Source organism: Oncorhynchus gorbuscha, linkage group LG18 (genome assembly GCF_021184085.1).
Source record: "Oncorhynchus gorbuscha isolate QuinsamMale2020 ecotype Even-year linkage group LG18, OgorEven_v1.0, whole genome shotgun sequence".
NCBI lineage: Eukaryota > Metazoa > Chordata > Actinopteri > Salmoniformes > Salmonidae > Oncorhynchus > Oncorhynchus gorbuscha.
Genome location: NC_060190.1, coordinates 5,855,946 through 5,879,930, shown reverse-complemented (window position 1 = coordinate 5,879,930; position 23,985 = coordinate 5,855,946). Strand labels below are relative to the sequence as shown.

Here is a 23,985-nt window from a genome sequence, read left to right as displayed (position 1 = left end):
TAGCCTCGCCCTGCTCCTCTTCCTCCACGCCCGTGGATAGCTTGTCCGGCCTGGCTTGTGCTCAGGGTCGTATCCTCCGATATCTGACAACCTGTATCCTCCTCTGTCAAAGCTGCTTCTTCTGGCACGATGGAACAGCTTGGCCTTGGCTCACTTGACCCGCTAAAAGCTGCTGCTGGCGATGAGAAACCTACATCCTCTTCTGGTCCCGTTACATTGCTTGTGCTAGTAAACGGCTGCACTTGAACTGCATCTGAAAAATGAAACTTATTTTGATACCTCCTTTGCTTTCTCATTTTTGGCCTTTTGGGCTCCACTTTTTAAATCCGTAATTTTTTTATTCTCGACTTTCTCTCTTTACTCATTTTTACGGCCGTTGTCTCGTTAGCTAGCTCAACGATGACAGAAACAACAACACTTTGGAGAGTATTTGCACAATGAATCCAAGAATGCATTTCATTATCTAAACATGGCATTGAAACTATTAAATAATATGATTTATTTAGCAAGTTAATTGGATTTATTGTCATCAATACACTAAAATATCACGCTGACGTATGTAGTGGCATCAGTGGGATCATTTATCATAAAGGCTACATTAAAGAAAGATCTTCTCATCAAATGGTAGACGTGATGGACCCGCATCAACAATTAATACTTGGGCACGGTGAGGCGGTATTCAAATTACATAGGGGGCCCGCAGCTCCAGGCCCGGGTACGTAGTGGGACGTGATGTGACTACATAGGGGGCCCGCAGCTCCAGGCCCGGGTACGTAGTGGGACGTGATGTGACTACATAGGGGGCCCGTAGCTCCAGGCCCGGGTACGTAGTGGGACGTGATGTGACCACATGTCAGTCTCTCACAGACACACGGTTACTCAGCAGTAATAGAAGGTTGTGGACGTGTCGTGCACAAGTACACATTGAGGTGGACGTGTTGGGGGTTGTGTCAAACTCACATGAGGGGTTTCTAGTCAAGTCTCAGATCAAATGATGAGATTTAGGTTGGGAAAAGGCTAAATCAGTCCATACGGTGACATCACCGTGGCGATCAAACAGAGTTCAGCCACGCACACTGACACAATTACCCCCGTGTTGCCGTCGGCGACCGACGCAGCACGACACACTTCAAAGCAATGACTGTTTCTGCTCCATTTCCTCCTGACATTTGGAGTTAGAGGGGGACAGAGACCAGGCTGACCCTGAGAGGTTCAAACAGGAAACACACACACACACACCCGTTGTCCATTAGCACAGGTAGAGGTTGTACTTGCTAGTGGAGCATGTCAACACTACCTCAATTAGCACAGTAATGTTAAGTAAATGTGCGTGTATGGCTTCATTTACATGCATGATGGTTTTAGGGTGCAGACAACAGTTGTACAGTAGTGGCTAAAGCATAAACAGACTGGGATCCTATCCAGGCTATTCCACTAGTACCCCGGGGTTCTAATCTGTACCTAGTAAGCTACTACGAAGGCGTCATGCCATGGGATAAGACAATGGTTTACACTACAGTGGAGGTCATACTGGAGCAATACACATTGCACTGAAGGTTGGGTCATTTGGGAGTGAAGATGAGATCGTAAAAAGGGCTCACTTGTTGCCATGGAGACAGAGTTAATCCAATCTAGAGTGTGAATAAGTATATTTTAAGTCTGAGCGGCCCGGGAAGTATTTTACTTTCCGAGAGGACTTCAACAAATCAGAATTATCTGGGTTCTACGCCCCTAGCCTCTGGGAGGAAGTGCAACTGTGCTCGACTAGCCTTGACTGGCTACCTCTTGTTGACAGAAAGGAAGTCCGGTCTGGTGTGTGAATGTGAGAGAGATGCGTTGTGGAGATAAGGTGGTGTGTGTGTCTGTGGGGTGGGGGTGCGGAGGGGGTGGACAGGCTTCAGCATTCAGCATCCAACACAACAAGACAGCCTTTCAAAGGATGCCGAATAGCACCATGGGCCCAACAAATAAAAATAAAGAATCAAGGCTTCTTCCTCTGTCTATCCGTGTCAGACACATTGCCACAGTCCAAGGCCATTGGAAACTGGCATCGCATCTCTCTCTGGGTGTTTGGGAAGAGGGAAAGAACACACACCAGTAAGTGTCCTCCAGACGATCAGCGACGAGCCATCCAATCACAAACACCCAGACCTCACACACATCCCCTGCTGTTGTTATTGGCTGCCGGTCAGGAGTTGATTGAAATAGACCCCACCAATCATAACAGAGTTCCTGGAAAGAGTCCTCATTCTTTATGTGTGTGAGAAAATAATCAAAGGCAATTCATCTGTGTGTGTGTGTACACTCAATCATAGAGTCTGTAGCTTGAGGGGGCGATTTGATGCAAAGTGCTTTTTCATCACCCATAGATTTTCAGTGCCTCACAGAGGGTCAGTCTGGTAGAGAAATCCTCTTTGTCATGGTTGTGCTGCTGGTTTAGATACAGACACCAACCTAGGAGGAGCCAGATAAATCAATCATAGTGTTGCGAGTGTGTGTGAGAGAGATGAGAAGAGTGTGTACGTGACCGAGTGTGTCTGATATACAGTACAAGTCAAATTTGGACACCTACTCATTCAAGGGTTTTTCTTTAATTTGACTATTTTCTACATTGTATGACATAACACATATGGAATCATGTAGTACGCAAAAAAAACAAGTTCAATTAAAGTAGCCACCCTTTGCCTTAATGACAGCTTTGCACACTCTTGGCACTCTCTCAACCAGCTTCATGAGGTTGTCACCTGGAATGCATTTCAATTACCAGATGTGCCATGTTAAATTGTATTTTGTGGAATTTATTTCCTTCTTAATATGTTTGAGCCAATCAGTTGTGATGTGACAAGGTAGGGGTAGTATACAGAAGATAGCCCTATTTGGTAAAATACCAAGTCCATATTATGGCAAGAACACCTCAAATAAGCAAAGAAACAAGAGTCCATCATTACTTTAAGATATGGTCAGTCAACACAGAACATTTCAAGAACTTAAAAAAAAACATCAAGCGCTATGATGAAACTGGCTCTCATGAGGACCACCACAGTAGTGGAAGACCCAGAGTTACCTCTGCTGCAGAGGATAAGTTCATTGGAGTTACCAGCCTCAGATATTGCAGCGCAAATAAATGCTTCAGAGCTCAAGTAACAGACACATCTCAACATCAACTGTTCAGAAGAGACGGCGTAAATCAGGCCTTCATGGTCGAATTGCTGCAAAGAAACCACTACTAAAAAGGACACCAATTAGAAGAGACCTGCTTAGGCCAAGAAACACGGGCAATGGACATTAGACCGGTGGAAATCTGTTCTTTGGTCTGATGAGTCCAAATTTGAGATTTTTGGTTCCAACCGCCGTGTCTTTGTGAGACGCAGACTAGGTGAACGGGTGATCTCTGCACGTGAAGCATGGAGGAGGTGGTGTGATGGTGCTTTGCTGGTGACACTGTCAGTGATTTATTTAGAATTCAAGGCACAATTAACCAGCATGGCTACCACAGCATTCTGCAGAGATACACCATCACACCTGGTTTGCACTTAGTTGGACTGTCATTTGTTTTTCAACAAGACTATGACCCAAAACACACCTCCAGGCTGTGTAAGGGCAATTTGACCAAGAAGGAGAGTGATGGAGTGCTGCATCAGATGACCTGGCCTCCACAAATCACCCGAACTCAACCCAATTGAGATGGTTTTGGATGAGAAGGACTGCAGAGTGAAGAAAAAGCAGCCAACAAGTGCTCAGCATTTTGGGAACTCCTTCAAGATGGTTGGAAAAGCATTCTAGGTGAAGCTGGTTGAGAGAATGCCAAGTGTGCAAAGTTGTCATCAAGGCAAAGGGTGGCTAATTTGAAGAAACTAAAATATATTTTGATTTGTTTAACACTTTTTTGGTTACTACATGTATTTCATAGTTGATGTCTTCACTATTATTCCACAAAGTATAAAATAGTAAAAATAAAGAAAAACCCTGAACGAGTAGGTATGGCCAAACTTATGACTGACACTTCATATATTGTGTGTGTGATGACAGGAATCTATGGTGTTTGCTTGGGCCAGATCCAACAGCACACTGCCCACTATAATGTCTTTGTGACAGGCTGGGTCAGGGGAATGAAAACACTGCATTCCTATTGAGCGGTGTTTGTATGTATGTGTATGCTGCAATAGCAGCCCAGTGTCAACAGTGAACAGACTGGGAGTGTGGCAGGGATCATCAAAGGAAACTACAGATCACTATTCTTAGTCATTTATCAAGTTACTCCACATAACAAATGTCTGGTGGATTCAATGACTTCCTACACACACACACACACACACACACGATTATTTCAGTATTGCATCATTATCTGCAACGGTGCTTGGAGTGCACAGTAATGTCATTATACAGTACATGACAAATAACATGTAGGTTTGTGTGGGATGTTTCCTCCTCTTCACAGTGTTGGGCTGTAAGGAGTCTCAGCCCAGGGTGCATCAATGCCCCCTCTGTCAGGTGCTCCTTTGAGTACCGCACACACACACACACAATAATGTCTCTGTTTGTCCAGGGGCCGGGCTTCTCCTCCTCCACCGCGCTCTCTGCAATATCCTCCACTGGTGCAGTGGAAACTAAGGTACAACACACACACACCACCCCTTCACTCACTGCCTACCTGATCCCTCAACCCTGGAGGCAGCTCTCTAAGCCTGGCCTACTGAACACTTCTCTGAGGGGAATTACCAGCTGAACTATCTGAGCTACACTGGCTGTGTCCCAATGGCAACCCATTGCCTACATAGTGCACTACTTTTGACCAGAGCTCTATGGGCCTGGGTCAAAAGTAGTGTACTACGTAGGGAATAGGGTGCCATTGGGACGCATCCAGTGAATTGAGGGGAGTTAAAAGGATAAAGTACCAGACAAAAAAAGTGTAACTTTTGCCATTGATCAGGCATAGAGCTGAGGGTTCTCTGTAGTTGGAGAGTAAGCCATGCTGACTGTCTAAGACTAAGCCATGAGAGAGAGAGAGAGAGAGAGAGAGAGAGAGAGAGAGAGAGAGAGAGAGAGAGAACAAGAGATGAGAGGACTACAACATTCTACTGAGACGGAGCAGGACACGACATGCTGTTGAAACACTGATATGTCTGTGATTGTGTGTGTGTGTGTGTGTGTGTGTGTGTGTGTGTGTGTGTGTGTGTGTGTGTGTGTGTGTGTGTGTGTGTGTGTGTGTGTGTGTGTGTGTGTGTGTGTGTGTGTGTGTGTGTGTGTGTGTGTGTGTGTGTGGCTTATTTGAGTTATTCATAAGCCCTCATATGTCAGGCTCGATATCTTCAGGAAATGTGGGAGTGTGTGTATATATAGAGGTGAGACAGGGGTGAAAGGTCAGCATGTAGGTCTCCTATCTAGAACCACTGTTTAAATACAACCTGACAGGTAACACAAATCCTAACACACACACACACGCGAGGTGAAGCACCAGTTGATTGACATAACCAGGAGAGGGGGAGGAGTCAGATAGAGGAGGAGTCGGAGAGACAGAACTGCTGGGTACATTATTATTTCTTTCTTTTCAAGGTTCTTACACGTTTGCTTTGGCAAAATGTTTGACTTTGTAAGTTGCTACACTTTCCATATCAATAAACTTCGTTTCTTGAATTTAATTGAAAGTGTGAGAGAGAAACAGAGTGAGCAAGGGAGAGAGAGCGATCGAGTGCGAGAGAGAATAAGATCAAGAGACTAACAGGGGCCCAGATTGAGACACCTGTTTTGACAAGACACCCCGGGCTGCCTCACAGCACAAACATGTCACACACACGATTTCCAATTGTCGGCAGAAACGTTCAGATGTTTCAGAGAATTGAGATATTCTGTTGAATCTGACAATTAATCTTAATGGTTGTACAGTCGTCTCAAATAAAACTGTGAAGGACCTCGGCGTTACTCTGGACCCTGATCTCTCTTTTGAAGAACATATCAAGACCATTTCGAGGACAGCTTTTTTCCATCTACGTAACATTGCAAAAATCAGAAACTTTCTGTCCAAAAATGATGCAGAAAAATTAATCCATGCTTTTGTCACTTCTAGGTTAGACTACTGCAATGCTCTATTTTCCGGCTACCCGGATAAAGCACTAAATAAACTTCAGTTAGTGCTAAATACGGCTGCTAGAATCCTGACTAGAACCAAAAAATTTGATCATATTACTCCAGTGCTAGCCTCTCTACACTGGCTTCCTGTCAAAGCAAGGGCTGATTTCAAGGTTTTACTGCTAACCTACAAAGCATTACATGGGCTTGCTCCTACCTACCTCTCTGATTTGGTCCTGCCGTACATACCTATACGTACGCTACGGTCACAAGACGCAGGCCTCCTAATTGTCCCTAGAATTTCTAAGCAAACAGCTGGAGGCAGGGCTTTCTCCTATAGAGCTCCATTTTTATGGAACGGTCTGCCTACCCATGTCAGAGACGCAAACTCGGTCTCAACCTTTAAGTCTTTACTGAAGACTCATCTCTTCAGTGGGTCATATGATTGAGTGTAGTCTGGCCCAGGAGTGGGAAGGTGAACGGAAAGGCTCTGGAGCAACGAACCGCCCTTGCTGTCTCTGCCTGGCCGGTTCCCCTTTTTCCACTGGGATTCTCTGCCTCTAACCCTGTTACGGGGGCTGAGTCACTGGCTTGCTGGGGCTCTCTCGTGCCGTCCCTGGGGGGGATGCGTCACCTGGGTGGGTTGATTCACTGTTGTGGTCGGCCTGTCTGGGTTCCCCCCCACCCCTTGGGTTGTACCGTGTCGGAGATCTTTGTGGGCTATACTCGGCCTTGTCTCAGGATGGTAAGTTGGTGGTTGAAGATTTCCCTCTAGTGGTGTGGGGGCTGTGCTTTGGCAAAGTGGGTGGGGTTATATCCTTCCTGTTTGGCCCTGTCCGGGGTGTCCTCGGATGGGGCCACAGTGTCTCCTGACCCCTCCTGTCTCAGCCTCCAGTATTTATGCTGCAGTAGTTTATGTGTCGGGGGCTAGGGTCAGTTTGTTTATCTGGAGTACTTCTCCTGTCCTATTCGGTGTCCTGTGTAAATCTAAGTGTGCGTTCTCTAATTCTCTCCTTCTCTCTTTCTTTCTCTCTCTCGGAGGACCTGAGCCCTAGAACCATGCCCCAGGACTACCTGACATGATGACTCCTTGCTGTCCCCAGTCCACCTGGCCATGCTGCTGCTCCAGTTTCAACTGGCCTGGGCCCTAGGACCATGTCCCAGGACTACCTGACATGAGGACTCCTTGCTGTCCCCAGTCCACCTGGCCATGCTCCTGCTCCAGTTTCAACTGTTCTGCCTTACTATTATTCAACCATGCTGGTCATTTATGAACATTTGAACATCTTGGCCACGTTCTGTTATAATCTCCACCTGGCACAGCCAGAAGAGGACTGGCCACCCCACATATGCTCTCTCTAATTCTCTCTTTCTTTCTCTCTCTCGGAGGACCTGAGCCCTAGGACCGTGCCCCAGGACTACCTGACATGATGGCTCCTTGCTGTCCCCAGTCCATCTGACTGTGCTGCTGCTCCAGTTTCAACTGTTCTGCCTTATTATTATTTGACCATGCTGGTCATTTATGAACATTTGAACATCTTGGTCATGTTCTGTTATAATCTCTACCCGGCACAGCCAGAAGAGGACTGGCCACCCCACATAGCCCGGTTCCTCTCTAGGTTTCTTCCTAGGTTTTGGCCTTTCTAGGGAGTTTTTCCTAGCCACCGTGCTTTTACACCTGCATTGTTTGCTGTTTGGGGTTTTAGGCTGGGTTTCTGTACAGCACTTTGAGATATCAGCTGATGTACGAAGGGCTATATAAATAAATTTGATTTGATTTGATTTGACATCCCTACTTATTATCCCCTTTGTCATCACTGACTCCATTAGTTAAAGCACAAAATGGCATGTCAAACCAGCTCCTTGAATATACACAGGGCCACGTGTATTCTATTACACACACACACACGCGCACAAAATACAAACAAGCCAAATACAAACAAGCCTAACATACCTAAACCTAGCTGCTCACACAGACAATAGGATATGATATTGTATGGTTCTGTCATTTGACCTACTTTTGATCAAACTATTTTGGGCTGTTCTGTAATGAGAATACTGAGTCACCTCCGCCTAACATTGTCTGGGTGCAGCAGCAGCAGTCTCATCCCAGCTCTGAGAGGTGTGACATGTAATGGCTTGCTTCAGTACTTTCCCCTGTTTTGTCTCTGTGTGTGTGTGTGTGTAAAGGATTATAGCGTGTGTGTGTGTGTGTAAAGGATTATAGCGCGTGCGCGTGCGTGTGCGTGTGTGTGTGTGTGTGTGTGTGTGTGTGTGCCTGCATGTATGCATATCTGTTTAACTCCGAAACAGGTTTGGAGAAAGGTATCCAGGACTGGTTTAATCTGGTCTCAGTTCATCTCCACTGTTATTATTGGGTGAAGACCAGGAGCTGTGTTTGCCTTGGAGCCTAGCAGCTAAGCTAACGTGTCTATGCTAAGTTAACAGAGAAAGCAAATCTAAACTGAAGGACCCATTTCAGACAGGTCACAGTAACTCCTTACCCTACTTCTGACACAGAGACAAAGTCCTAGAATAGATGTGCTCCATCTGCAGGCAGACAGACAACCGCTGTAATGTTTAACGTCAACATTCCTCATTATCACCCAGGACAAACATTTTCCGTTTGGAATGGGACAGTATTTGTCCGGTTGGAATGGGACAGTGTTTGTCCCAGTCCCATTCCAACCGGACAAACACAGTCCCATTCCAACCGGACAAACACTGTCCCATTCCAACCGGACAAACACTGTCCCATTCCAACCGGACAAACACTGTCCCATTCCAACCGGACAAACACTGTCCCATTCCAACCGGACAAACACTGTCCCATTCCAACCGGACAAACACTGTCCCATTCCAACCGGACAAACACTGTCCCATTCCAACCGGACAAACACTGTCCCATTCCAACCGGACAAACACTGTCCCATTCCAACCGGACAAACACAGTCCCATTCCAACCGGACAAACACAGTCCCATTCCAACCGGACAAACACAGTCCCATTCCAACCGGACAAACACAGTCCCATTCCAACCGGACAAACACAGTCCCATTCCAACCGGACAAACACAGTCCCATTCCAACCGGACAAACACAGTCCCATTCCAACCGGACAAACACAGTCCCATTCCAACCGGACAAACACAGTCCCATTCCAACCGGACAAACACAGTCCCATTCCAACCGGACAAACACAGTCCCATTCCAACCGGACAAACACAGTCCCATTCCAACCGGACAAACACAGTCCCATTCCAACCGGACAAACACAGTCCCATTCCAACAGGACAAACACAGTCCCATTCCAACCGGACAAACACAGTCCCATTCCAACCGGACAAACATTGTCCCATTCCAACCCACTGGGGAGGAAATGAGAAACACTACATCACCCACCTTCTGTGGGATTGTTAATCAGAAAATATGGGTGATTAGATAAATATAAGGAAATCAAACAAACAGTGGGATTTAGAGCATGGTATCCCTTCAAAGGCCAACGTCGGGTTTTGACTCTCGGCCAACGTATGCTTGCCATCTGAGGCCGTGATTCACCAGCAGGTTGTGATTCACTAGCATGTCTTTATGAGTCTAGCCATGTTGACAAAGCCTTGTGGATTTTAAGGGGAGTACACGTTGCCTAAGCGATGTCTCTGGTATGCAGACATACCATGGTATACCACACTGTCACCTCCTGACCCTGGTGTACTGGTGACCCAGCTCACAGTGCTGAGGAACTAAGAGTGACCTTTGACCTCAGTTTATGTCAAATCACCCACCTGATCTGGTCTGAGTGGAACCGTTTAAATCGGAGTTACCATGTTATTAACTGTCAAGTAGGCTACCCAACTGACCTAAGCAAACTCCTCAGGGTGGTGGGCGTGGCCTAAGCAAACATCTGGGGGGGGGGTGTGGCCTAAGCAACCTGAAGCAAACAGATACCATATATTAGACCAATGACGTCAGGTTGCACCCCCAGACATCCAAACATGGCAGTTGCATTGGTATTTCACACTGCTTGCACAGATTAAGCGTGCCCGGCGACGGGAGCACATATCTAACAAACAGTAGGTGATCATGCAAATAGTATTCAAAGGAGACTCCAGAATAAGAGTCCTTATCACGATGAGCAAACTATCAGCTAATGTTGTACAACGTAGTGAATGATTCTATTGTAGACATGAGACCATACCAACGAAACTGACTCAAAGCCAAAAAGGAGGCTTATAGGTTAGTCCACACCCGTAGGACAAGTCAGCCCTTTCACACCATGGCAACCTCTTGGCGTCATGACAACCTGCGGGCAGCTGAAATGCCCATTGATCAAAAACCTCATTCACAAACCAGGCTCCTCTACCTTAGACTGTGTAAGCACACTGCTCTCTCTCTCACACACACACTGCAGTAAAAAGCAGTCTCAACAGCTAGGGTCTCGTGTAAAACTACTACTACTGGGCAATTCCACAATAAAATGTGCAAAGTTTGGTACCACACAAACCATACTTCTGTTACCAAAATTTGATTCGGCACTATTCAAGAGAATGTGTTTTTGTATTTATTTCTGTGGAAATTGTTAAAAGTAGTCCTTGTGCATATGATTTCTCTAACTTTGCAATCATTGCTTTTTGTTTGGCATACATTTTAAAGTGAAAAACCTGAGTCAGCGTAATTCGGGTATCTTGGACTTGCCCTACCACTTCCACACACACCAGTTTCATGGGTTGCTCGCTGTGATGAAAGGCTAGGTAATTACTAAGAGCTAAACAGCTGACTTTATCATGTCAGAATAGGCCCTATTTCCTTGTTTATACTATCACCCCCAGACCATTACCTCGACATCAATAATACATGATTTAAAGTGTCACATAATTGTCTTGGTGTTTTATGTGGTCTGAAGTGATGCCTTGCCAGCAGGCGTGGAGGAGGGGTTTGTACTGTGGGGATAAGAGAAAGAGAAATTTTCAAAAAGAGCAAGTTTTTTTTTTTTTTTGCGGGTCACTGTCGGATGATTCTAGACCGTGGAGACACACAAAATGTAAACTGTACCTTCTCCTGGTCACACTACCTTCCCGGACAAAGTCAAGACACTGACAAACAAAAAGATTCCCACTTACACATACCACAAACACCTTGGGAGCCTCTAAGATCAGGTACGAAAGACTGACATCACACAGACTGATGAGACAGATCACTGGAGTTGTGTATTATAGTGTAGAGAGCATGAGATCTCTGCTACAGTACTTCTAATGGTAATAATTAGTCAGTGTCATGTACAGGAACTGTTATGTTGTGCAAGTGAGCAGAACTGAACCGGCGAGAAGGAATGAAAGAGAGAAACAGACAACGATAGAGGAATTGGAGGAAACAGACAACGATAGAGGAATTGGGAGAAACAGACAACGATAGAGGAATTGGGAGAAACAGACAACGATAGAGGAATTGGGAGAAACAGACAACGATAGAGGAATTGGGAGAAACAGACAACGATAGAGGAATTGGGAGAAACAGACAACGATAGAGGAATTGGGAGAAACAGACAACGATAGAGGAATTGGGAGAAACAGACAACGATAGAGGAATTGGGAGAAACAGACAACGATAGAGGAATTGGGAGAAACAGACAACGATAGAGGCATTGGGAGAAACAGACAACGATAGAGGAATTGGAAGAGAGAAAGACAGTAAAATAGAAACAAAGAGGGAGAGAAAAAGAGGCTTATATAGAAACAGAAAGAGAGAAAGACATTTAAATAGAGGGGAACATTGTATTAGAGAGAGAAACAGAGAAAAGAGGGCAGCGTAGTCACTGCAGGTCAGTGTGTGAGGCATTGAGGAATTTCCCTCCAGCAGACTCGTCATCCATCACCCAGGGGAGAGAGAGATCTCATCACTCCATCTCTCCCTTCACCATGATTTATCTCTCTGTTTTTATCTCCCTCAGTCTTGTCAGTGTGACACTCGCTCTCTTCAGCAGGATAGCAGAGATAAAAATACAACTGATGTGGTTACGCTTAATTCACAGTTTCATCTTTCTTTTGCACCCCTCCTCTCTCCCCCAACAATCTCACACACACAAATATATTTCACACATACAGTATATATACATATATACATACATACAGTATACATACATACATACAGTATACATACATACATACAGTATACATACAGACATACAGTATACATACATACAACAGACATACAGTATACATACATACAGTATACATACAGTATACATACATACAGTATACATACAGTATACAGTATACATACATACAGTATACATACATACAGTATACATACATACAGTATACATACATACAGTATACATACATACAGTATACATACATACAGTATACATACATACAGTATACATACAGACATACAGTATACATACATACAGTATACATACATACAGTATACATACATACAGTATACATACATACAGTATACATACATACAGTACATACATACATACATACATACATACATACATATACAGTGTACATACAGACATACATACATACATACAGTATACATACATACATACATACATACATACATACATACATACATACATACATACATACATACATACATACAGTACATACATACAGACATACATACATACATACATACATACATACATACATACATACATACATACAGACATACATACATACATACATACATACATACATACATACATACATACATACATACATACAGTACATACATACATACAGTATACATACATGACATACATACATACATACAGTATACATACATACATACATACATACAGTATACATACATACAGACATACAGTATACATACAGTACATACATACAGTATACAGACATACAGTATACATACATACATACATATACATACATACAGTACATACATACATACATACAGTATACATACATACATACAGTATACATACAGTATACATACATACAGACATACAGTACATACATACAGACATACATACATACAGTACATACATACATACATACATACATACAGTATACATACATACAGACATACATACAGTATACATACATATACATACACATACAGTACATACATACATACATACATACATACATATACATACATGTACATACATACAGACATACAGTATATATACAGTATACATACATACATACATACATACATACATACATACATACATACATACATACATACATACATACATACATACATACATACATACATACATACAGTACATACATACATACAGTATACATACATACATACAGTATACATACAGTACATACATACATACATACAGTATACATACATACATACAGTATACATACATGACATACATACATACATACAGTATACATACAGTGTACATACAGACATACAGTATACATACATACATACAGTATACATACATACAGTATACATACATACAGTACATACAGTATACATACATACATACATACATACATACAGTGTACATACAGACATACAGTATACATACATACAGTACATACACATACATACATACATACATACATACATATACATACATACAGACATACAGTATACATACATACATACATACATACAGTATACATACATACAGACATACAGTATACATACATACAGTATACATACATACAGACATACATACATACATATACATACATACAGTATACATACATACATACATACATACATACATATACAGTACATACATACATACATATACATACATACATACATACATACAGTGTACATACAGACATACAGTACATACATACATACAGTATACATACATACATACATACATACATACATACATACATACATACATACATACATACATACATACATACATACATACATACATACAGTATACATACATGCATACAGTATATATACACATACATACAGTACATACATACATACATACATACAGTATACATACATATACATACATACATACATACATACATACATACATACATACATACATACATACATACATACATACATACATACATACATACATACATACATACATACATACATACATACATACATACAGTATATATACACATACAGGGCTGTGAAAAAGTATTTTCCCCTTTCTATTGTTCTAATCTTGTCACGGTATCTCAGTGCATTCAAATTGTCATCGATAAAATAGCTTATGCCTGACCATACCATAACCCCACCACCAACATGGGGTACTCTGTTCACAACGTTGCCGTCAGCAAAAGGTGCACCTTGTGCTGGGGACAATAAAAGGCCACTCTAAATTGTGCAGTTGTCACACAACACAATGCCACAGATGTCCCAAGTTTTGAGGAAGTGTACAATTGTCATGCTGACTGCAGGAAAGTCCCCCAGAATTAACAGAAAATTATCTACCATAAACTGACTCTGTTGTTTTAGAGAATTTGGCAGTACGTCCAACCAGCCTCAGAACCCCAGACCACGTGTATGGCGTTGTGTGGGCACAGGTGCACCCCAGCACAAGGTGCCATTCACATGGTACATACACGACGCCACACACGTGGTCTGCGGTTGTGAGGCTGGTTGGACGTACTGCCAAATTCTCTAAAACAACGTTGGAGGCAGTTTATGGTAGAGAAATTAACAGAAAAGTATCTGACAACAGCTCTGGGGGACTTTCCTGCAGTCAGCAGGACAATTATACACTTCCTCAAAACTTGGGACATCTGTGGCATTGTGTTGTGTGACAACAGCACAATTTAGTAGCCTTTTATTGTCCCCAGCACAAGGTGCACCTGTGTAATGATCATGCTGTTTAATCAGCTTCTTCATATGCCACACCTGTCAGGTGGATGGATTATCTTGGCAAAGAAGAAATGCTCATTAACAGGGATGGAGAAAAAAAATTGCACAAAATGTGAGAAATCATTTTTTTGTGCATATGGAACATTTCTGGAAACTTATTTCAGCTTATGAAACGTGGGACCAACACTTTACCTGTTGAATTTGCACACCCACACGCACTCAGTGGCCAGTTTATTAGGTACACCCATCTATTACCGTGTCGGACCCACTCCAGAACAGACTATTCTTCGAGGCATGGAAATGTTACTCAATTGGTATCAAAGGACCTAACGTGTGCCAGGAACACCTTCCCCACACCATTACACTACCGCTACCACCTGTACCTCTGACACCAGTCAGGGTGGGGCCATGGACTCATGCTGCTTATGCCAAATCCTGACTGCCATCAGCATGACGCATCAGAAACCAGGATTCGTTAGATCAGGAATAGTTTTTCAACTCAATTGTCCATAGTTGATGATCGTGGGCCCACTGGAGCCACTTTGTCTTGTTTTTAGCTAATAGGAGTGGAACCCGGTGTGGTTCATCTGCTGCAATAGTCAAATCCGTGACAAGCACTGACGAGTTCCGAGATGCCGTTCTGCTCCGTTATTTGCCCGTCTGTTAGCTTACGCGATTCTTGCCATTCTCATTCGACCTCTCATCAATGACCTGTTTTCGCCCACAGAACTGCCGTTGACTGAATGTTTTTTCACACCATTCTCTGTAAACCCTAGACACTGTTATGTGTGAAAATCCCAGGAGGCTGGAACTGGCGCACTGGCACCAGCAATCACACCACACTCAGTCACTTAAGTGACTTGTTTTGCCCATTTTAACGTTCAATTCGGAAAGTAACTGAATGCCTCGATTCCTGTCTGCCTGCTTATATAACGAGCCATGGCCACGTGGCTCAGTAGTTGTAGGAGCGAACCAATTTCATGAACGTGGTGGTGTGCCTAATAATATTTAAAACAAATATGTAAATAACGTACTTAATCTAATAGTGCACTGCGTTACATTTGACACAAACCAACCACACACACAGGCATCAGAGAGAAAGACTTCAGTCAAAGGTGAACACAGATGGTTTAAAGCAGAACGACCAGATCGATGTCTATGAACCCTGTCTGGTTCACGTTCACTCAGCCTGGTCTCATAGACTAGACGCAACATAGTAAATGTAAATCTGAGACACCTCAAATTAGTAGGATATGTTACGTTTGGTATGGTTACATAAGACAGATGGTTACTCAAGGTAAAAATGAAAAGAGGGTCTATAACGTATAACGTGAACGTCTAGCAACCCAGTGTGTGTTTTTGAATCTCATCACAGACAACTTTAGCATTATAGAAACTTTTTACCTACTTACTAGTGTTTAGCCTTAAACCCTAACCTATCTAACGTTAGCCAGATAGCTAACTTTAGCCACAACAAATTGGAATTAACATATATGTTCAGCAAATTCGTAACATTTTTTAATTTTTTTAATTTAATTTCACCTTTATTTAACCAGATAGGCCAGTTGAGAACAAGTTAATTTACAACTGCAACCTGGTCAAGATAAAGCAAAGCAGTGTGACAAAAACAACACAGAGTTACACATCAACAAACGTACAATCAATAACACAATAGTGTTATTCAATGTACAGTGTGTGCAAATGTAGAAGAGTAGGGAGGTAAGGCAATAAATAGGCCATGGAGGTGAAATAATTACAATTTAGCATTAACACTGGAGTGATAGATGTGCAGATGATGATGTGCAAGTAGAGATACTGGGGTGCAAAAGGGCAAGTGGATAAGTAACAATATGGGGATGAGGTAGTTGGGTGTGTTATTTACAGATTGGCTATGTACAGGTACAGTGATCAGTAAGCTGCTCTGACAGCTGATGCTTAAAGTTGGAGAGGGAGATATAAGACTCCAGCTTCAGTGATTTTTGCAATTTGTCCCAGTCATTGGCAGCAGAAAACTGGAAGGAAAGGCGGCCAAAGTGTTGGCTTTGGGGATGACCAGTGAAATATACCTGCTGGAGCGCGTGCTACTATTGCTATGGTGACCAGTGACCTGAGAAAAGGCGGGGCTTTACCTAGCAAAGACTTACAGATGATCTGGAGCCATACGATATGAATAATGACATTCACAAACATATACACCATACGAAACATCTGAATAAATGAAGTATTTCGAATTTACATCCAAAATAATACAAAATGCTCTGAGACCAGGCAGGTTCACTAGATGCCAAACGGAAGAAAAACGGATGAAACAGGGAGTAACTACCTGAATTTGTCCATTAAGAAACATTTGTTTTTAAATTTTCTGTTGCAAAACAGAAAGCTACAATGTGCAGTAATGAATATGCCCCTGGTTATAGGGACTTAAAGAGTTAACTGAACACCATACTACTTCCTAGAAACAAAATGAGTCAGAGGTTCAATTATGTTCACGACACCCTCGGGGCTAGCACACAGTTAGGGCCTAGGGGGTTCAGCGAAGGGAGACTTTAAAGAGTACGTCCCTCAGGACCTGTTGGGAGTCTCCCCTGTAACCTGGGGTCCCTCCCCCCACATGCATATGTCTCTGTTTGCTAGCTAAGCAGATCTATGTGCTGTTGGTTTTAGATGACTCAGGTTAAAGCCCCTTGGCTTCTTCTCTCAGAATGAGACCAGGCTTGGTCTACATAATGACGTCACCTCAGCAGTTTACAATGCAGCACAGTAGATGAGCAACTCTGTGCATTGAACATCACATAGGCAAGAAGATATGGACATTACACACAGTCCATGTGTCTCAGCACATTAGTAGGAACATACCGTATGTGTTCACATATTATGCATCTGACAATCAGTGTGAGTCAAGGGATTCTGTTGGATGGGTAATAGTTTAGTGTGTCGGCTATGTTGTTGTGTGTACAATATTGGTGGTGTGTGTAGGTGGTGCAACAGCAGCTAGGCACTATCACCAAGCTCTTTTAGTCTCCGAGATAGAAAGCTGGCCCAATGTGTTCCGTCATCCCAGAACGCATTCATTAACTAGGTTATAATGAGCTACATTTACCATCCCTTTGAGGTAGATTATATTCTGTCTACTTAAATACTCCATTCAAGTGTATCATGATTTCTGAATGTACCCTCTAGAAATGTGGGAGATCTGTGAAATAACTCGAATTGATATGGAAAAGCTCAACATCCTTTTGGCAACATTATATAACCTTTCCTTCCAAATGTTTTTTCTTCCCTTATGAGGCCTCTTTGTGACTATCCACACTCACTGGCAAGTTAATTTCTAAGCTGATGAATGAATATATCAACAAATAAGATGGGACCAAATGGAACTATGATTCTATAATTATTTGGTGAATCTGTGGCTTAATGGTTTACAGAGGTCATGAACGTTGCAAATCATCAGCTTGCAGCCAGGCCTGTCGTTGCGCGCGCACACGGATCACATTTGTAGCACGAGTTGGCACGAGTTCAAAAGGTGTCAACCCAAGGACGTTTACTAACTTTCTGCAGTCGGGAAAAATGTCAAATTCAGTAGAAAACAAAAGCAAAGTAACTTTGAAATCGAAAGGTGTTGGCTAATAATATTATTGCAGACACTTACCTGTTTGTTCCAACGTGGCCACTCGGCGTTGTCGGTGGTTAGAAATTAAATAATTAAAAACGAAAGCAAGAAAAACACTGACGTGGTTTAACAAGAGTTTTGCAATAAAGAAATATACCGCAGGGGAAAACCTCCTGTCGCTGCTCTACTTAGGAATGTTTTTTTTAAAAGGCAGAAAATCCACCTATGAAAAACAAACACCTGAGCGTTTTATCCACTTGTGAAACGCCAAACTCGTCACATCAGTGCAGCAGGCACACGAAAACGTGAAACTTAAAACGTCTCTAAGATTTTTAAAATAGACATGGGAGTACAGCAAAATCCTTATTAAGAGAAATATGTTTGTCACTCCCTGCCTCCCAAACCAAGTCAGTGCGTGTCCAAAATGCACGGGAGCTCAGAAGCAACGTTCTGTTACAGTTACCTGACTCATGTTCCGTGTTGTGCTGTGCTGGGTGGCCAACCCTCTTTTCAGAGAGCAGCACAGGCATAGTTGCGTGTTGTTCGTATGTACCAACTGTAGGTAGTGAGAGGGGAACTTTCCATTCCACAGGAGCAACCATAGACATTGAAACCAGGGAGCAACAGGTAACACAACTGACAATATTTTATTGTGTGACGTGAAATGGAGAATGGGCAATGTGAACATCACAAAAGTTATCGACAAAACAAAGAGTAAATAGTTGAATAGTAGCGCATCTAGAAGGGAGCAGTAGTAGCCAGTATCCTCCTATGTTCTCATTATACAAGCGTGATATTGGAATATAGGCTAAAAGCACCCAGAGCAACAGTGGCATTACTATTTTAACGTCTGAAGATGTGGGCAATATTCTCGTCCCCGTAAATTACAGATTACATATATATATTTCATTGCTCCATATTTCCGATCTGAATAATTATGTACAAACTAACTCCCAAGCTATTTAAACATAATATCCTTGACTGTAATCCATCAAATGGACTCTCACAAACACACACATGGGCACAATAACACGTACCCTGAATCGCCCTAGTTTTGATTCTTGAATAAAAAGGAAACCGTAGGAGTTCTTCACATTGAGAGCCAAACACTGTATTAGTCATGTCCCTTCAAACAATGTGTGTGTGCGCGTTCATGCGCACGTACGCGCATTGCATGTGTGTGCCTGTGCCTGCATACGTGCCCCCACGTGTGCGTGCACAAGGCAAGAGAGTGTATGTTAGTCGTTGTCTCAGGCTCTACTTTCGTCTCCACAGTGGACCTGCCTATTGAGGTTGCTACTGTCCCTGACTTGCCCTTGTATTCCACTTTTACTCCTTTGACTTTGACTCTTGTTAAAACTATGTTAATATGCATGACTTTGACTCTTGTTAAAATGACTTTGATATGCATGACTTTGACTCTTGTTAAAACTATGTTCATATGCATGACTTTGACTCTTGTTAAAACTATGTTCATATGCATGACTTTGACTCTTGTTAAAACTATGCATGACTTTGACTCTTGTTAAAACTATGTTAATATGCATGACTTTGACTCTTGTTAAAACTATGTTAATATGCATGACTTTGACTCTTGTTAAAACTATGTTAATATGCATGACTTTGACTCTTATTAAAACTATGTTAATATGCATGACTTGGCATCTGTGCTTGAGCTCACACATTATCATAATGGCTCTCAGACAGGTAAAACATGATGCATCACAATATCTTACATCACATGATTGAAAAACGCATATCTGCAAAGTAGTGGGAAAGTATTGAATGTGATTTGCCCTTTGAGAGACTGCAGTAAAGATATGAATAACTACTGTTACTCTCTTTGCCAGGTGGTGTATTGTTGAAACCTCTTCCTTTAGACCTCATTAAAATCCTCTGGGGTTGATGCAGTACAGTCCCAGCCAATGTCCCTCTCCCCCTTACTGCGTGTGGGTGTATGTGTGTACATGTGTGCGTGCCTCAATGAATGTCACTCCTTGTCATGGGAATGGGATGCTGTGTTTCCATGGGAACAACACACACAAAAAAATATTGATGCTTTTAACAGTCAGTCACAAGGAAAGGACCTCTCTCCCTTTGCCAGGTCTATGCACTGGACATATTGTTTGAAGGTGTGTTTACATCATGTATCCTATCCATCCTCTCCAACAGGCCTACTGAAATGCAGGCCTCAAGTTGTCATCCTTCCCCTCCAATCAGGGACTGATTCAGACCCGGGCGACACCGGGTGAGTGACTCTATGGACCAATCAGTGACATTACCAATCAATTAACTACCAGGGAGAAATGATAACCAGCTCCAACACAGACCTGAAGGCCTTGCTTTTCATACCCCTGGTCTGTAGCTATGTGGAATATTCAATAGTTGTTCATTATGGTAAACTAGTACAGTATGTACAGAACTGTTCGTGGAGTAACAGGCACATCCAGCAGCATGATGCAAGTCATACCACATCCAGGCTGGAGCAGCAGCCCCCAGGACGATGCTTTATAAGTCCTTTATAGGTGATAATGAACATGCATGAATACACAGCCCACGTACAGTACATACTGCCTTGGGGAGTCACACACACACACACACACACACACACACACACACACACACACACACACACACACACACACACACACACACACACACACACACACACACACACACACACACACACACACACACACACACACACACACACCGCCTGAGGCTGCTGGTGCCTGGCACTTGAAGGCCCATGACCCATATAGGGCCTGGTGCACAGGTGTGTGTGTGTGCGTGTGTGTGTGTGTGTCTGAAACGCCCCACTTTTCCACTTGGTGACGCATCATTAATCCCGTCATTCTGAGGCACTCACCTGAGCCCACGCGTTTATACACACACACACACACACACACACACACACACACACACACACACACACACACACACACACACACACACACACACACACACACACACACACACACACACACACACACACACACACACACACACACACACACACACACACACACGCAGCCATGGGCTTAGCTTTCTAAAGGTATGCTGCCTGCCCCTACAATCATAGAAAACTACAAACCATCTACAACCTAAAAGGGTTCTTCGGCTGCCCTCGTTGGTGAACCCTTTGTAAAACCCCTTTTGGTTCCTGGTAAAAACACTTTTGGTTCCAAGAAGAACCCTTTTGGGTTCTATGTAGAACCCTTTCCACGTTGGGCTCTACATGGAACCCAAAAGGGTTGTACCTAGAACCAAAAAGGGTTCTCCTATGTGGACAGCTGAAGAACCCTTTTCTCTAAGAGTGTAGACTAGCCTATCATTCAGCTGTTATTCCTATACCGCTGACACACATACACACACACACTATCTCTCTCTCTCTCTCTCTTATTCTCTCCCTCTCTCTCTCTCTCTCTCTCTCTCTCTCTCTCTCTCTCTCTCTCTCTCTCTCTCTCTCTCTCTCTCTCTCTCTCTCTCTCTCACACTCATTCTCTCCCTCTCCCTCTCCCTCTCTCTCTCTCTCTCTCTCTCTCTCTCTCTCTCTCTCTCTCTCTCTCACTCATTCTCTCCCTCTCTACTCCGCTGCCTGCGTTCTCTCTTCTCCCGCGGTCTCATGCTCTCATTCCTTCGTCTTTCACTCTCACTCTCCCTCACTCTCTCTCTCATCTCCACTCTCTTGCCTTCATTCACTCTAATTATCTCTCTCACCCCTCACATCCTCCACTCTCTCTCTCTCTCTCCCAGCCTCTCTAGTTCTTTCTCTCTCTATTGAAGCCCTCAAGCCGCACGGATTCATTAATTAGCTTCGTCCGTCCATGGAAGATTAGCAAAGTAGCGTAGCGACTGCATGTTGCCCAGTGCATATAGATCTACTGTGTTGCTTGTGCTATACTGTGAATCTATACACACACACACATTGACACACACTCTAGCAGACAAACACACTATCTCTCTCTCTCTCTGTCTCTGTGACTGTAGCGTTGGCTTACTAGAGAAAGCAGCAGTGAAAGTGCAGGCGGTCTACTTTGACTGAAGACTCGGAGCAGATAAAACAAACACAGACAGAAGACAGCAGGATGGAAGCCTTCAGCGAGTTGTAAAATACTCCAGTTCTTCTCTGTCAAAGGCAGAAGCTGTGGCTACTGTCTAGCAACACTTCATCACCCCTACTTCTCTGGTAAGACCAGATTTTATTCATGGCATTCCTTTTCTTTGATAAAAGACAGTATTAGAAGTGTGTTTTTGCCACACACATTATACTGTAGACGCTGTTATAGCGTGTGTGTGTGTGTGTGTGTGTGTGTGTGTGTGTGTGTGTGTGTGTGTGTGTGTGTGTGTGTGTGTGTGTGTGTGTGTGTGTGTGTGTGTGTGTGTGTGTGTGTGTGTGTGTGTGTGTGTGTGTGTGTGTGTGTGTGTGAGAGAAAGAGAGAGAAAGCAATAGATAGGCAGTAGCAGAGACATCTCAGTCTCCGTCTCTCCTGACCCACATTGAGGAACCTGTAGTGCTACATGCAGAGCTGTCTTAATGTCTTACTCCCCTAGCGCCACACACACACACACACACACACACACACACACACACACACACACACACACACACACACACACACACACACACACACACACACACACACACACACACACACACACACACACACACACACACACGTTATAAAAGCAAATATATTCACTCTCTCTCTCTCGCACACACACACATTTGCTGGATTGTCAGGGAGAAAGAGCAGCGTATCAGTCGTGTGTGTGGGTGAGTCTGTGTGTGGGTGAGTCTGTGTGTGGGTGAGTGTGTGTAATTGTGTGGGACTGTGTGTCGCTGTATGTGGGATTGTGTGTAGCTGTTGGTGGGTAGTGAGAGAGGAGGTGTGTGGTAGTGTGTGAGGCAGGGTTTCGGGGTGTCATGACAATACTGCAGTGGTATGAGATGGAACACAGATGATGACAGAGACACAGAGAGATTATGTATTGAGAGAGCGAGACAGAGAGAGATTAAGAGAAAAAAGGAGGGATGACTGAGCTGGGTGAAGAGAAAATAAGAGATGGACGGAGTGGGGTGAAGAGAGAGAAGGAGAGATTGACTGATTGGGGTGAATAGAGAGAAGAAGAGATGGACGGAGTGGGGTGAAGAGAGAGAAGAAGAGATGGACGGAGTGGGGTGAAGAGAGAGAAGAAGAGATGGACGGAGTGGGGTGGAGAGAGAAGAAGAGATGGACGGAGTGGGGTGGGGAGAGAGAAGGAGAGATGGACTGAGTCATTTACATTACATTTACATTTAAGTCATTTAGCAGACGCTCTTATCCAGAGCGACTTACAAATTGGTGCATTCACCTTATGACATCCAGTGGAACAGTCACTTTACAATAGTGCATCTAAATCTTAAAGGGGGGGGGGTGAGAGGGAATACTTATCCTATCCTAGGTAGTCGGGCGAAGAGAGAGAAAGAGAGATGGACTGAGTGGGGTGAAGAGAGAGAAG

General features: G+C 43.4%; 2 protein-coding genes across 2 annotated transcripts in view; one reads left to right on the top strand and one right to left on the bottom strand.

The window, feature by feature from the left end:
• Positions 1-18,996, bottom strand: part of LOC124003180 (paralemmin-3-like) — a 48,423-nt gene extending 29,427 nt beyond the window's left edge. The window contains exon 1 of the mRNA XM_046311253.1: positions 18,523-18,996. The gene's annotated coding sequence lies outside the window, so the exon portion shown is untranslated. The remainder of the gene's footprint in view (positions 1-18,522) is intronic.
• Positions 18,997-22,169: 3,173 nt separating this feature from the next.
• plppr2b (phospholipid phosphatase related 2b) overlaps positions 22,170-23,985 on the top strand; it is a 42,990-nt gene continuing 41,174 nt past the window's right edge. The window contains exon 1 of the mRNA XM_046311252.1: positions 22,170-22,672. The gene's annotated coding sequence lies outside the window, so the exon portion shown is untranslated. The remainder of the gene's footprint in view (positions 22,673-23,985) is intronic.